The following is a 12,723-nucleotide window of genomic DNA, read 5'->3' on the forward strand; positions in this document are numbered from 1 at the left end:
AAATGCTTCTCTGCAAATGAGCAGAGAAGCGTTTACGTTTAGCATTGGTTCCTGTGGTTTGGTAAATGCGTCACATTTTTACCCCTGCAGGGGAATACAGTAGGGCCGGTTACATATAGCATCCAGGATAAAAGGAGACTGGGAAATTATGGGATTGAGCATGGCGTTTGCGTAAATTAATGTAAATGGTCATACTGTCCATTCATTTAGCGCCAGTTTAGTGTCCGTCTGAACCGGCCCTAACATTAAGGCATAGTGGAGTAGCAGCTAACACTCTTACCTTAAGCCACTTCACTGCTGCCAAGTTTGTATATCGACCAGGACACTATCTGCATAGGGTTTGTATGTTCTGTCTGTGTTTGCATGAGTTTTCTCCAGGTACTCCAGTTTTCTCCCACAACCTAAATATATACTGATCAGTTAACCAGGTACCCCTACAATTGGTCTTGTTATATGGTGACAACATCATACTGTGACTCTGTTAGCTCCTCTAAGGAACAGTTGACATGGTTATATATTGCATATATATATTTTCGTCCATATGGCTGTACTCGGTAAAACGCTTCAGAAGGTGGCAGCACTATAGATACACAATAATAATATGGGAGAGAGACATTAGACTATGACTATCGTTGGGATTAGATTGTAAGTTCCAATAAGAACAAGTCAATACAGTCAATAACATGACTGTGGTTTGTAAAAAGCACAATGGAAGAGATCAGTTCTCTATAGATATAGAATAATAATATTAATATAATGGTAATAATAATATTATTAATAATAATATATTCATGGTATGGTAGTTTTTTGGGGGCCGTTTACATTTTTTTCATCTTTTTCTTAGGAATAGCGTGACATTGCTGCATGAGGAGTAGTGATAATTGCTTGTGGCCCAGTCACGTATGAATAGGTAGAAAATATGAATATATTAATACATACATACAGTGCCTACAGAATGTAACTTAGGTTCACATACTTTTATGTTATTTACAACTTTTGGATCCACCCATGACCACACCTACTCGCATAGGGCCCCCTACAATTATTCTGCACAGGGCCCACTGCTGGCTTTGTCCACCACTGATGTCAGTGCTATATGAATGCATAATAAAAACACCTCCAATCAGGGGTGTAACTAGGAGTCCGTGGCCCCCCCTGCAAAACTGTGGATGGGGCCCCCTACCCCCCCCCCCCCCCTCGTTTTATGCACTGGCAAACTGAAAACCAAATTGAATTGGCTAGTGCACTCTTGAATGTGCAGATAAAAACAGACAGCAGTGAAGCACTGCATGCATTGTCCTGCACACTGACTAGGGGCTGTCTACAAATCTTTGTCTGCAAAACTTTGTATGATTCCTAATCAGTGGCTGAGTAGATGCAGTCATTAGAACAATTGTGTAGAGAGCAGAACGTATTTTCTCTCTGTGCCCTTAGTTGTCAGCCTCTCTGGACAGAGAAAAGAAACTTCTCCCCTCACGGGGCCGCCTGCGGCTTCTAAGCCCCCCTGCGGCTGCATCCCTTGCAGGGTCTATTGTTACACCCCTGCCTCCAATCCAGGAATCTTCCCATCAACATTACAGTGTTATGTCATCATGAGCAATCTATGTGACCTCAGGTCCATTACCTCACTAACCATTTTCTGTGCTATAGGCTGAACACATTAAATTCCAGGTGACATCATGGATCTCCTAAAAGATCTGTGCATAAACAGAGGAGTATTTGCCTTGGGGACATTCATGGTACACCATGATTTTATTGAAAGAAGTGTCAAAACATCTGCTGTGGAATGCTGGGAAAAAAAGCAAGCCTGGTACCTGGGTTTGCAGAGCTCTACATTAAACAAATATAAATCTGCAAACTAGGTGAATCCCAAACATAGGAAATTAGAATAATATCTATAATTGATAATCATAATTATATTCCGCAATTAAAATATGTCCTGCAGCAATGCCTCAGGATGTAAGATAGAGGAAAAAAATCTATAGATGTCATAATTTAAAAGGAAAAAAAGGCGTTCTAACTGTACTATCTAAGGATAAGGTCGGTGGGGAGAAGAGCAGGTCAAAGGTCACAGTAATGAAGTCCTTCTTGCAGTTCTTATATGGGACCAGATCAATTTCCTTGCTTTAGGTTATTGATCTCCCATCCATTGGTCTATCTTTTCCTGGATTGATTGGCGTGTCTAATATAGGGTGGATGAATTTCTGACCCCGAACATCATAAAAGAGAGAGTGGGTGACAGGGTGTCCTGATATATGGAGGGTCTGATATTGGTGGTTACTGTGATTCAGTTCGCTGGGCATGAAATAAGAAGCAGGGAGTTATGGCAGAGGGATGATGGGTCAGAACACGGCCAGCACACATCTGACACCTCGAATGGGCAATCCCTCTCGGCTTGCTTACAGATCAATATCATAAACAAAGTATTAGTGCCATTTCCTTGCTTAATTAGGTGTAATTGGAATTAATGTGCTCTTTTGATGTTTTAGCAGTTCACGTAAAAACTTAGTGAGTCCAGTTCAAGGTTACCTTCGTAACATCTTTCCAGCCATTTTTTTTTTTTTTTTAGGGATTCTTTAGTCTTACAGATGGTCACTGTGGTTATTAGAAACTGTAAGGCTGAATTCACAGTGGTCTATTGCATAACTCCTGCATTATAATGTGTAAACTGCAATGGAGACTCAGAATGAATATAGACTGTAATACAAAGCCTGCATGCAGCAAGTTAGAATAACATCATCAGTTGCAACGCAGTACTGTGAACAGTCCCACTGAATTGTATGAGCAAGGAGTTGACATGCAGAATTATTCTGGAATGCAACTGAGCACTGGGAACTAGCCCTTAAAGGGAGACTTAAGTAAAAAAAATGATTTTTAACTTGCATGGGCCTTCTTGCAGACCCCTGGTGTCATCTGTGCCCACAACGTTGGTCTGACTCCCTCCGGCATGCAGCGGTGACCCCCGCAAAGCTGGCCGGTCGTCTGCTGCAGCGCATATGTGGCCCCGAGCCACGTGCACCTTGATCGCGCTCCCTCGGTCAGAAGTGCTCTGCTCATGCGCAGTAGCGAGATTTGCGTACATGCACAGAACCCTCCCAGCCCGCGGGAGAGCGATGAGACGTGTGGCCGGACAGCATTGCGGAGGGAGGGAGTCAGACCAACGATGTGGGCACCGCACAACTCCAGGGGGCTGCACAAAGCCCCCTGGTAAGTTAAAATCGTTTTATTTGACTTAAGATTTCCTTTAAGCATTTATGAACCTGGTTATATAGTTGCATTTATTGAAGATGTTTAATGTGATGATGACAGCCTAGTCATGTGACAGACTAGGTCTGGAAAGTTAACCCATTCAGACCCCTCACATTTGGAAAATGCAGCTTGCCCCTTATCTCTGTTGTTCAATATTCCAGCAATCCTGAGTATGTGTACATGGAATAGGTTATTGAGGTATGGGAACGGGATGACCTCCAACACAAATCGTAGAAATGTGGCCATGCAGTAGGATTGGGTATAAGCCTATAAATTTCAGTTCCAAACAGCCTAGGTAAGAACTGATCAATGTACATACAGTAATAGTATATTGGTGGGTGGTTGGAACAGCTTTCGCACCAGTTATCCAGTTATCCTGATAGGATATGAGTGCTGCTCCAGAGCCTGTAGGGGCTCCCAAGGTGAGCCCTCCCCATCTTAACTGTTGCTCTCCGGGGCCTCTGCAAAATGTTTAGCAGAGTAGCGTCTCTCCTGAGCTGACGGGCAGGTGAGAGTCTACGCTGCCAAAGATTCTGAAGGGGCAACAGGGAGCACAGTTAAGTTAGGAGGTGATTGGGAGTAGAGATGGATTAAGATGTAATATGGCCCTAGGCAAGCTAATAGATTTGGGGTCCCTTTGATGGATTTTTATGGTAAGCTGAAGGGGAGAGAGGTCAGAGAAGATGGCTGGTGGGCTCCATGACACCCACTAAGCCCAAGGCACCTGCCTAGGTTGCCTGGGGGATGATCCTGCTCTACTTGGGAGGGAGGGTCAGCAGCCGACTCAGGGGCCCAGGAGGGAAATTTGGCTGCATGCTGCTTTTTGGTCGGGGGTGTCTGTTGGGGGGGGGGGGGGAGGGCTGGTTAATTTTTAGCTCCAGTGGGAAAATGAAAGTAATTCTTATTAATCATTTATTAGTAATGAATATAATATAATTATATTAATCATAAATTAATATAATTATAACTTTTTTTGTTTGACCAATCTATTTTATCAGAAAGGAAATTTTGATGGTAATCCCGCTGTAGGGCAGTTCTCAGCAATTGACTGTTATGTACCATAGATCAAGAACAATTATTGTGCTTTGAAAGGCCTGATAACCATCAGGTTAGAGCTGTCGCTAGTCACATATGGTACTTTCAAGAGTTGCAAAGCCAAGAAAAGTAAAACTATGTACACAATCTATGCTAAACTCGACAGGTGTGGCCATTCAGGTCCATGTCGACTTAGAATCCAGAGTGTTTAGTTGTCCCTGAACTCGTTTATAGATGCGGCATACTAAATATTTATATGAGCGTAACACCTGAGGACCTTGGTCCCTCCTTACTGCTTTAGCAGAGTGACACATCTGTACAGCGCTCATTCCTCGCAGTGCCACTTGCAGGATCAAGCTCAATTCTGATGAGCGACACTATTGGTACGTGTGTAAGAACCTTTACGAAAGCCCCATGACTCTGTCAGGTTTTTTTAAGGATCTGTGGGTCTGTTACTTATGCAGCGGTGACTGAATTCACATGATTACAGCAATAAACCCAAGCGTGTTCCTGCACACCTGTGTGCACACTCACTCACTGGTCCTGGGCCTAAATATAAGTCACGGAATGATGTCTCCTGGGCTTTGCTGAAAGCAGCAGCTTCCCCCATCTTCTTCCTATTATTTAGCAGACAAGTGTGAGTTCTGTAGAGAGAATGTGTCAGAATGAAAATTCTTTCATTTCTGATACCGTAACACAGGAAGGAAACTTTGTTGTATACAGGAAGAATCTGCTATATCCTTTCAACACCACTGCTTATAACCTTATTACATCACACCTGCTTAGGCTGATCATAGACAGGCAAATGTCTTACCAAGAATGCTGGGCAGGGAGGCATTTACCTATCCCCAGTGCTGTGGTCTGAGGAAATGTACCCATGGCTAGTGGGTAAATATAGCATGCATAGTTTGATAAGCTTGTGCTCTTCCGCTTCTGCTTGCACAGGCTGGAAAATCTCTGCATGTGACTATGAATGTTTCCAATCGTCTGAAGCAAATGCTGTTGTCTCATAGTGACGCACCCTTTGGCCCAATCCTCATGCAGTGTCACAATCATTGTCTGTATTGGGTCATATGTGGCCATACTTACAGAGGAACTCCAGCCAGAACTTGTGCTTGTTTGTTTGTTTAAAGTGGCACTGTAGTCAGTGGCGCAGCTTAGGAGCTCTGGGCCCCAGTGCAAGTTTTACATTGGGCCCCCTCAAGCACTCTATACATAACAATTGATAAGGAGCACCAAAACCTGCCAAGGATAGCTGCAGTGTCATAGGGGTGTAAGCAAGTGGGAAGAACAGTCTATTAATGGTTACAACTAATTTAACTAATTTAAAGTACATGTGGAGGTGATTATTACCAGCTTAGCACAAATAAAGAGCTAATAAAGCGGTTGAAGGAGGGCCCCTCTGGTCCAGGGGCCCTGGTGTGGGATGGTTAAGGTTAGATATAGAGAGAGGGTGCTATGCGAGGATAGGATTAGATTTTGCTGTAGTAAAATATCTATAACATTTTATAGTAGAATATTGGCTATTCTCGAGCGCCCACATTTTATGCACCCTTCTGGGAGACCAATTATATTTTCTACAGGCTTCAGATCTGGCAGAACTAAAGACGTTGCCTCCTGTGATAAATTTCAGATTGTAAATCAAGGTCAGGAAAGATTTACAATACGATGAACTAATAAAATTATAGATTAAAATTGGACCAGAGATGGCAAAGGAATGAGTTCACTGAGGAGGTTAGAAATAATGCTGCACCTGGCCCAGGGTTCTTTGAAGCTCCATACACTAGATGAAACCCCGCCAAGGCAGTCGCTAACAATCGCCGCTACTGAGAATCCAGCATGTGCACAGTGCCTAACCAACACCGCCCACCCCCTCCCCGCCCCCCGCCTCAATCAGAGATCACTATCCAAGAGCATTGTTCACTCCACTCACCCTGTCACAATGAGACGTCAGTCGTGCACTGCTCCTTTGTTCCCCCCCACATAGCAACATAACATGTTGCTAGCCTGCAGGCTAGTGACGCATCTGCACAGTGTTGGCCCAGTACTGTTGCTTGAGGGAATGAGTAACAATCCTTTGCTGACGACTTTCTTCATACGTGTGTACAGGGCTAGAGAGTGAGAAAATACTCTTAGATAAGAACAACAACAATAAACACCCCAATGAAGTCCTAGAGTGGAAACCCAGCAAATGTTTATTTCTAGTTTGGGATAGATAGAGCACTTTCAATCTGTTTGGGAGCTGTTATTTCTGCGAGGGCGTAGATTTCTCACCGTTCGCGCTAGCTCTCTCTTCCCTGCAGCCTGCTTACTCTGATGTCATAATGACAGCAGAGCTTCATATCTCCCATGGTTACTGTGAGCCAATCACAGTGATCACAACTCCGTTTTTAGAAAAAAAAAAGTCTCTAATCCTTAGGAGGCCAGAGACTGTTAGTCCGGAAGAGGTTAATCTACTGTCTTAATTTCAATTGGTGAGATTTCCCATTCCTGCTGTCCCATTAATAGGGTCACCAAAAGACAGAATGAAGACACCATTTTCAGTAGTGTGGAGAGCTGTTACAATATGTGTGTAGTTTTTATTGGTTTTGAGTCTCAGCACAGCAAATCCTGGCTGATGTTTTAACCCTCTACCAGTCAATCCCGCCAAAAAATGAAATCAAATGTTGCTGGAGATACACCTAACCTAGAGTGACCAGATTTTTGTAGGCTCAACCTGGGACGGGGGGAATTGGGGGGGGTGGCGTCGAAAAACAGGGGGTAATTTGGTGTCTTCAGCGCGCTCGAAAAATGGGCGTGGTCATGACATTCTATGGACGGAGCTAACAGAATGATGCAACAGCGAGGCATAAGAAAGCAGTGTTTACGCCGTGATGTGGTCAAACGTGGATTCACATCATAGGTGTGCAGAAACTGTGTGATGCTATTTAATAGTATGCCATAACCCCAAAGCAGCAAACACAGCCAACTATGACCATTAAATAATAAATGCAGCAACAGTTACCCCAGACCCCACAAAATAAACGCAATGGGCAACATTTCAGCACAAAATAAACCCATTGCGGGCAACATTTCAGCACAAAATAATCGCATTGCGGGCAACATGTCAGCATAAAATAAACGCAATGGGGGCAAACATGTCAGTACAAAATAAACGCAATGGGAGCAAACATGTCAGTACAAAATGAACGCACTGCGGGCAAACATGTCAGTACAAAATAAACGCACTGCGGGCAAACATGTCAGTACAAAATAAACGCACTGCGGGCAAACATGTCAGTACAAAATAAACGCACTGCGGGCAAACATGTCAGTACAAGATAAACGCACTGCGGGCAAACATGTCAGTACAAGATAAACGCACTGCGGGCAAACATGTCAGTACAAGATAAACGCACTGCGGGCAAACATGTCAGTACAAGATAAACGCACTGCGGGCAAACATGTCAGTACAAGATAAACGCACTGCGGGCAAACATGTCAGTACAAGATAAACGCACTGCGGGCAAACATGTCAGTACAAGATAAACGCACTGCGGGCAAACATGTCAGTACAAGATAAACGCACTGCGGGCAAACATGTCAGTACAAAATACACGCAATGCGGCCAAACATGTCAGTACAAGATAAACGCACTGCGGGCAAACATGTCAGTACAAAATACACGCAATGCGGCCAAACATGTCAGTACAAGATAAATGCACTGCGGGCAAACATGTCAGTACAAAATGAACACAATGTGGGCAAACACTTCACCTGCAAGAAAAAGCATTTACTCACCTGGCAGAAGACGTTGCCTCACGCAGCCGGCCTCTGGTGCCTCAGGTGCAGCTCCCCCTGGCCTGGACGATCTTCAATCTCCTGCTCAGCCTCTCACAGGCAGAGCAGGGCTACGGCAAGATGGCGTCCGGAGGCGGAGCCCTGTACTGGAGACAAATAGTCTCCAATACAGGGCTCCGCCTCCGGACGCCATCTTCCCGTAGCCCTGCTCTGCCTGTGCCTGCCGGAGGAGAACATTGCAGGCTGGAGCGGGGCTGCGGGGAATGAACTAGCGCAGCGTCTAGTAGACGCTGCGGCTAGTTCATTGTACGGTGGCCAGAGTCCCGAGGCCGGGACGTCCCGCTGCTAAAAGCGGGACGTTTCCCGGGACCTCATGCAGCCTGGGACAGCGCCCCCCGAAGGCGGGACGCGTCCCGGGTAAAGCGGGACGTATGGTCACCGTACCTAACCCCTTCCTACGCTATTGAAAACTAAAGTACTCCTAGAGTTGGACTTTAAACATGTGAGGAGATTATCGGAATTGAAGATTCAAAAGTGTCAGGTCACCTAGAGTAAATAGCTGCATGAAAAAAGTTACGTAACTGTCAAATAGCTCAATTTCTATGCACACATACACCTCCACTGTTTTAGTGAATCTGAAGCTAATAAAAAAAAAAAAAAAAAAAAAACAACAGATACTCACCTAAGGAGAGTAAAGGCTCTTATAAAGCTTTCCTGTTCCTCTCCTGGTCCCCTCGTTCCACCTCAGGCTCCTCCATTCAGATCTCCCACCATGCGAGTATCTGGGTTTTTTTTAAGATTGGCTTCAGACTCCCTTTATAAGTGGTACTGTCACATGATCTTTGTATTAAAGAGATATGTAAATCCAGATAATGTTAACAAATTATTACGTTTTTCTGGTTATTCATATACTTCATCTGTAAAATCAGAAAATAGTGATCTAGACAGAATCACGAGACAAGTATGTGAGGAGCCACAACTGGAGAACACATAAAGGCAGTGGGAAAACCAGGACAAAGACGCTCACTGTAACTGTAATAAACAGTAGCTTTACTTAGAATATAAAACCAACCTATGCAAGTGGGTACATTAATTACTTCCATCAACTATATACCAAAATTCGCAAAGCAAAACCTCTAATGCTGGGAATACACCATACAATTAGAAGATTTACTGTAATTAGATTATTTTCTGTAGAGACTGGTCATTATCACTGGTGCATTGTCTTCTGGTTATCTCCTGCTGAGTAGAACAAAAGGTGGCCATACGCTGGTCGATTTGCCATCAGATCGACCAACAGATAGATTCCTCTGTGATTGAATCTGATCAGAGAGGGATCGTATGGCTGCCTTTACTGCAAACAGATTGTGAATCGATTTCAGCATGAAACCGATCACAATCTGTGGAGCTGCCGCCGCCGCCCACCCGCATACATTACCTGATCCGGCCGGCGCGAGTCCCCTGCTCTCCGCTGTCTTCTTGTCCGCGCTCGGCTCCAGCTTCACTGAACTTCCTGTCCGGGGAAGTTTAAACAGTAGAGGGCGCTCTACTGTTTAAACTTCCTTCCGGGACAGGAAAAAGTAAAGCCTGCCGGACTCGGAGCCCAGCGGAGAAGGAGCAGCGGTGACAGCGGGGACACGCGCCGGCCGGATCAGGTAATGTATTGCCGCTGTATTGCGTCAGTCGTCAGGCATTTGAACGCTGCTATCGACGCACACCCGACCCGCCAGCGATCAAGCAAAATCTTCTGCATGGACAGGAATGACAGGAATCGACGGGAAAAATCGATTTCGGTCGAAAATCAATCGTTCGGTCAACATTTGCGCAACGATTTCACAGCAGATTCGATCACAGTGATCAAATCTGCTGTATTTCAGCAAGAAAATCGTTAGGTGTATGGGCCCCTTAACTCTAACAGAAAATCTAACATAAAATTGTATGGTGTATTCACCTGGACAGCCTTTTGGCTGATATAAAGGACACAGAACCCAATGCAAAGGTATGGGAACAGAGGTGCTACATTTTCTATGTAAATGATGATTAATGCTCATTAGTTGATGAGAGTAAAGCTGCGCTTTTGACACTGCATTTTTCTTGTCTGTTTACCAAAGTTTTCACTCTTTCATGAAAACAGGACATCTTTAATCATTAACAATGCTGCCCCTGAGAACACTCACCCCTTTAACAATAACGCTCCTGTATGACTGCCATTCCTGCGGCACAAGCAGTCTCATGTCTTTACATGCCAAGATAATTCTGCCTCCATCCTTAAATTAATGAGTTTTGTGTCATATTCTAGACTGGGAGAGTACCAGTTCAGGTTCCCATAGTGTAACAGCTGCTTGGACAGGGCTTTAACCTCTTAGCACCCAAGAGGAATATGCCTTCAAAAGCAAGTATCTATTTTATGTTAAAACAAACTAATCCCAGAGCTGATCCAAGAAAATTCTCAAAACAGTCACTCAGCATAAATTATAAGCAAGGTGGTTTCAGACCCATTTAGTGCCCCAGGCAAGGAAACCCATGCCACTAACCCCGTCACCACCACATGTATACCTGCACAGTACAATTACTCATTTCAACATAAAATGTAATTTCTGCAAGATTAAATAATAATACATCAGTAGATATACTTTGCTCAGTGCAAGCTGTGTCCTCTGAAAGGCTAACCTGGGTGCTGCTAGGATCCTGCACCTCTAGGCACAGATTGTGGTCATAGCCAAATATGTGGCACAATACAAAAGTATGTGTACCTAGAACTCTTACCAACCCTTAGGGCATTAACCCCCAAGATGCCTGGCTTCCAAGTCTTCAAAGGGGGAAAAACCAAGGGTAAGTATGATATGGTAAATACAATAAAAAACAATTGAATAAAGCATTACAAAACACACACACACACACACACATATATACAGGATCTTCTCAAAAAATTAGCATATTGTGATAAAGTTCATTATTTTCTGTAATGTACTGATAAACTTTAGACTTTCATATATTTTAGATTCATTACACACAACTGAAGTAGTTCAAAGCCTTTTATTGTTTTAATATTGATGATTTTGGCATACAGCTCATGAAAACCCAAAATTCCTATCTCAAAAAATTAGCATATCACGGAAAGGTTCTCTAAACGAGCTATTAACCTAATCATCTGAATCAACTAATTAACTCTAAACACCTGCAAAAGATTCCTGAGGCTTTTAAAAACTCCCAGCCTGGTTCATTACTCAAAAACCGCAATCATGGGTAAGACTGCCGACCTGACTGCTGTCCAGAAGGCCATCATTGACACCCTCAAGCAGGAGGGTAAGACACAGAAAGAAATTTCTGAACGAATAGGCTGTTTCCAGAGTGCTGTATCAAGGCACCTAAGTGAGAAGTCTGTGGGAAGGAAAAAGTGTGGCAGAAAACGCCTGCACAACGAAAAGAGGTGACTGGACTCTGAGGAAGATTGCAGAGATGGACCGATTCCAGACCTTGGGGGACCTGTGAAAGCAGTGGACTGAGTCTGGAGTAGAACCATCCAGAGCCACCGTGTACAGGCATGTACAGGAAATGGGCTACAGGTGCCGCATTCCCCAGATAAAGCCACTTTTGAACCAGAAACAGCGGCAGAAGCGCCTGACCTGTACTTGACACTGGACATCAGACATTTTGGCATTTCCCTCTCCCTAGTCTTCCTCCAGACTCTGGCACCTTGATTTCCGAATGACGTGCAAATGTTGCTTTCATCCGAAAAAGTACTTTGGACCACTGAGCAACAGTCCAGTGCTGCTTCTCTGTAGCCCAGGTCAGGCAATTCTGCCGCTGTTTCTGGTTCAAAAGTGGCTTGACCTTGGGAATGTTGAACCTGTAGCCCATTTCCTGCACACACCTGTACACGGTGGCTCAGGATGTTTCTACTCCAGACTCAGTCCACTGCTTCCGCAGGCCCCCCAAGGTCTGGAATCGGTTCTTCTCCACAATCTTCCTCAGAGTCCGGTCATATCTTCTCGTTGTGCAGCGTTTTCTGCCACACTTTTTCCTTCCCACAGACTTCCCACTGAGGTGCCTTGATACAGCACTCTGGGAACAGCCTATTCGTTCAGACATTTCTTTCTGTGTCTTACCCTTTTGCTTGAGGGTTTTAATGATGGCCTTCTGGACAGCAATCAGGTCGGCAGTCTTACCCATGATTGCGATTTTGAGTAATGAACCAGGCTGGGAGTTTTAAAAGCCTCAGGAATCTTTTGCAGGTGTTTAGAGTTAATTAGTTGATTCAGATGATTAGATTAATAGCTCGTTTAGAGAACCTTTTCGTGATATGCTAATTTTTTGAGATAGGAATTTTGGGTTTTCATGAGCTGTATGCCAAAATCATCAATATTAAAACAATAAAAGGCCTTGTCCTACTTCAGTTGTGTGTAATGAATCTAAAATATATGAAAGTCTAAAGTTTATCAGTACATTACAGAAAATAATGAACTTTATCACAATATGCTAATTTTTTGAGAAGATCCTGTATATATATATATATATATATATATATATATATATACATATATATATATATATATATCACTTCTACAGTACAACTATTTAAATGCATTATATAGTAAACGTGCAACAACTACTGATTCACTGGAAATGTAAGGGCCCTTTTCCACTTGCAATCGCTAG

At 43.8% G+C, this 12,723-nt stretch overlaps 1 protein-coding gene across 3 annotated transcripts in view; it reads left to right on the forward strand.

Moving 5' to 3' along the window:
* The window catches only part of NR5A2 (nuclear receptor subfamily 5 group A member 2), a 196,308-nt gene that overhangs the window by 133,545 nt on the left and 50,040 nt on the right, over positions 1-12,723 (forward strand). The window lies entirely within an intron of this gene.

This window comes from Hyperolius riggenbachi, chromosome 6 (genome assembly GCF_040937935.1).
Source record: "Hyperolius riggenbachi isolate aHypRig1 chromosome 6, aHypRig1.pri, whole genome shotgun sequence".
Lineage (NCBI taxonomy): Eukaryota > Metazoa > Chordata > Amphibia > Anura > Hyperoliidae > Hyperolius > Hyperolius riggenbachi.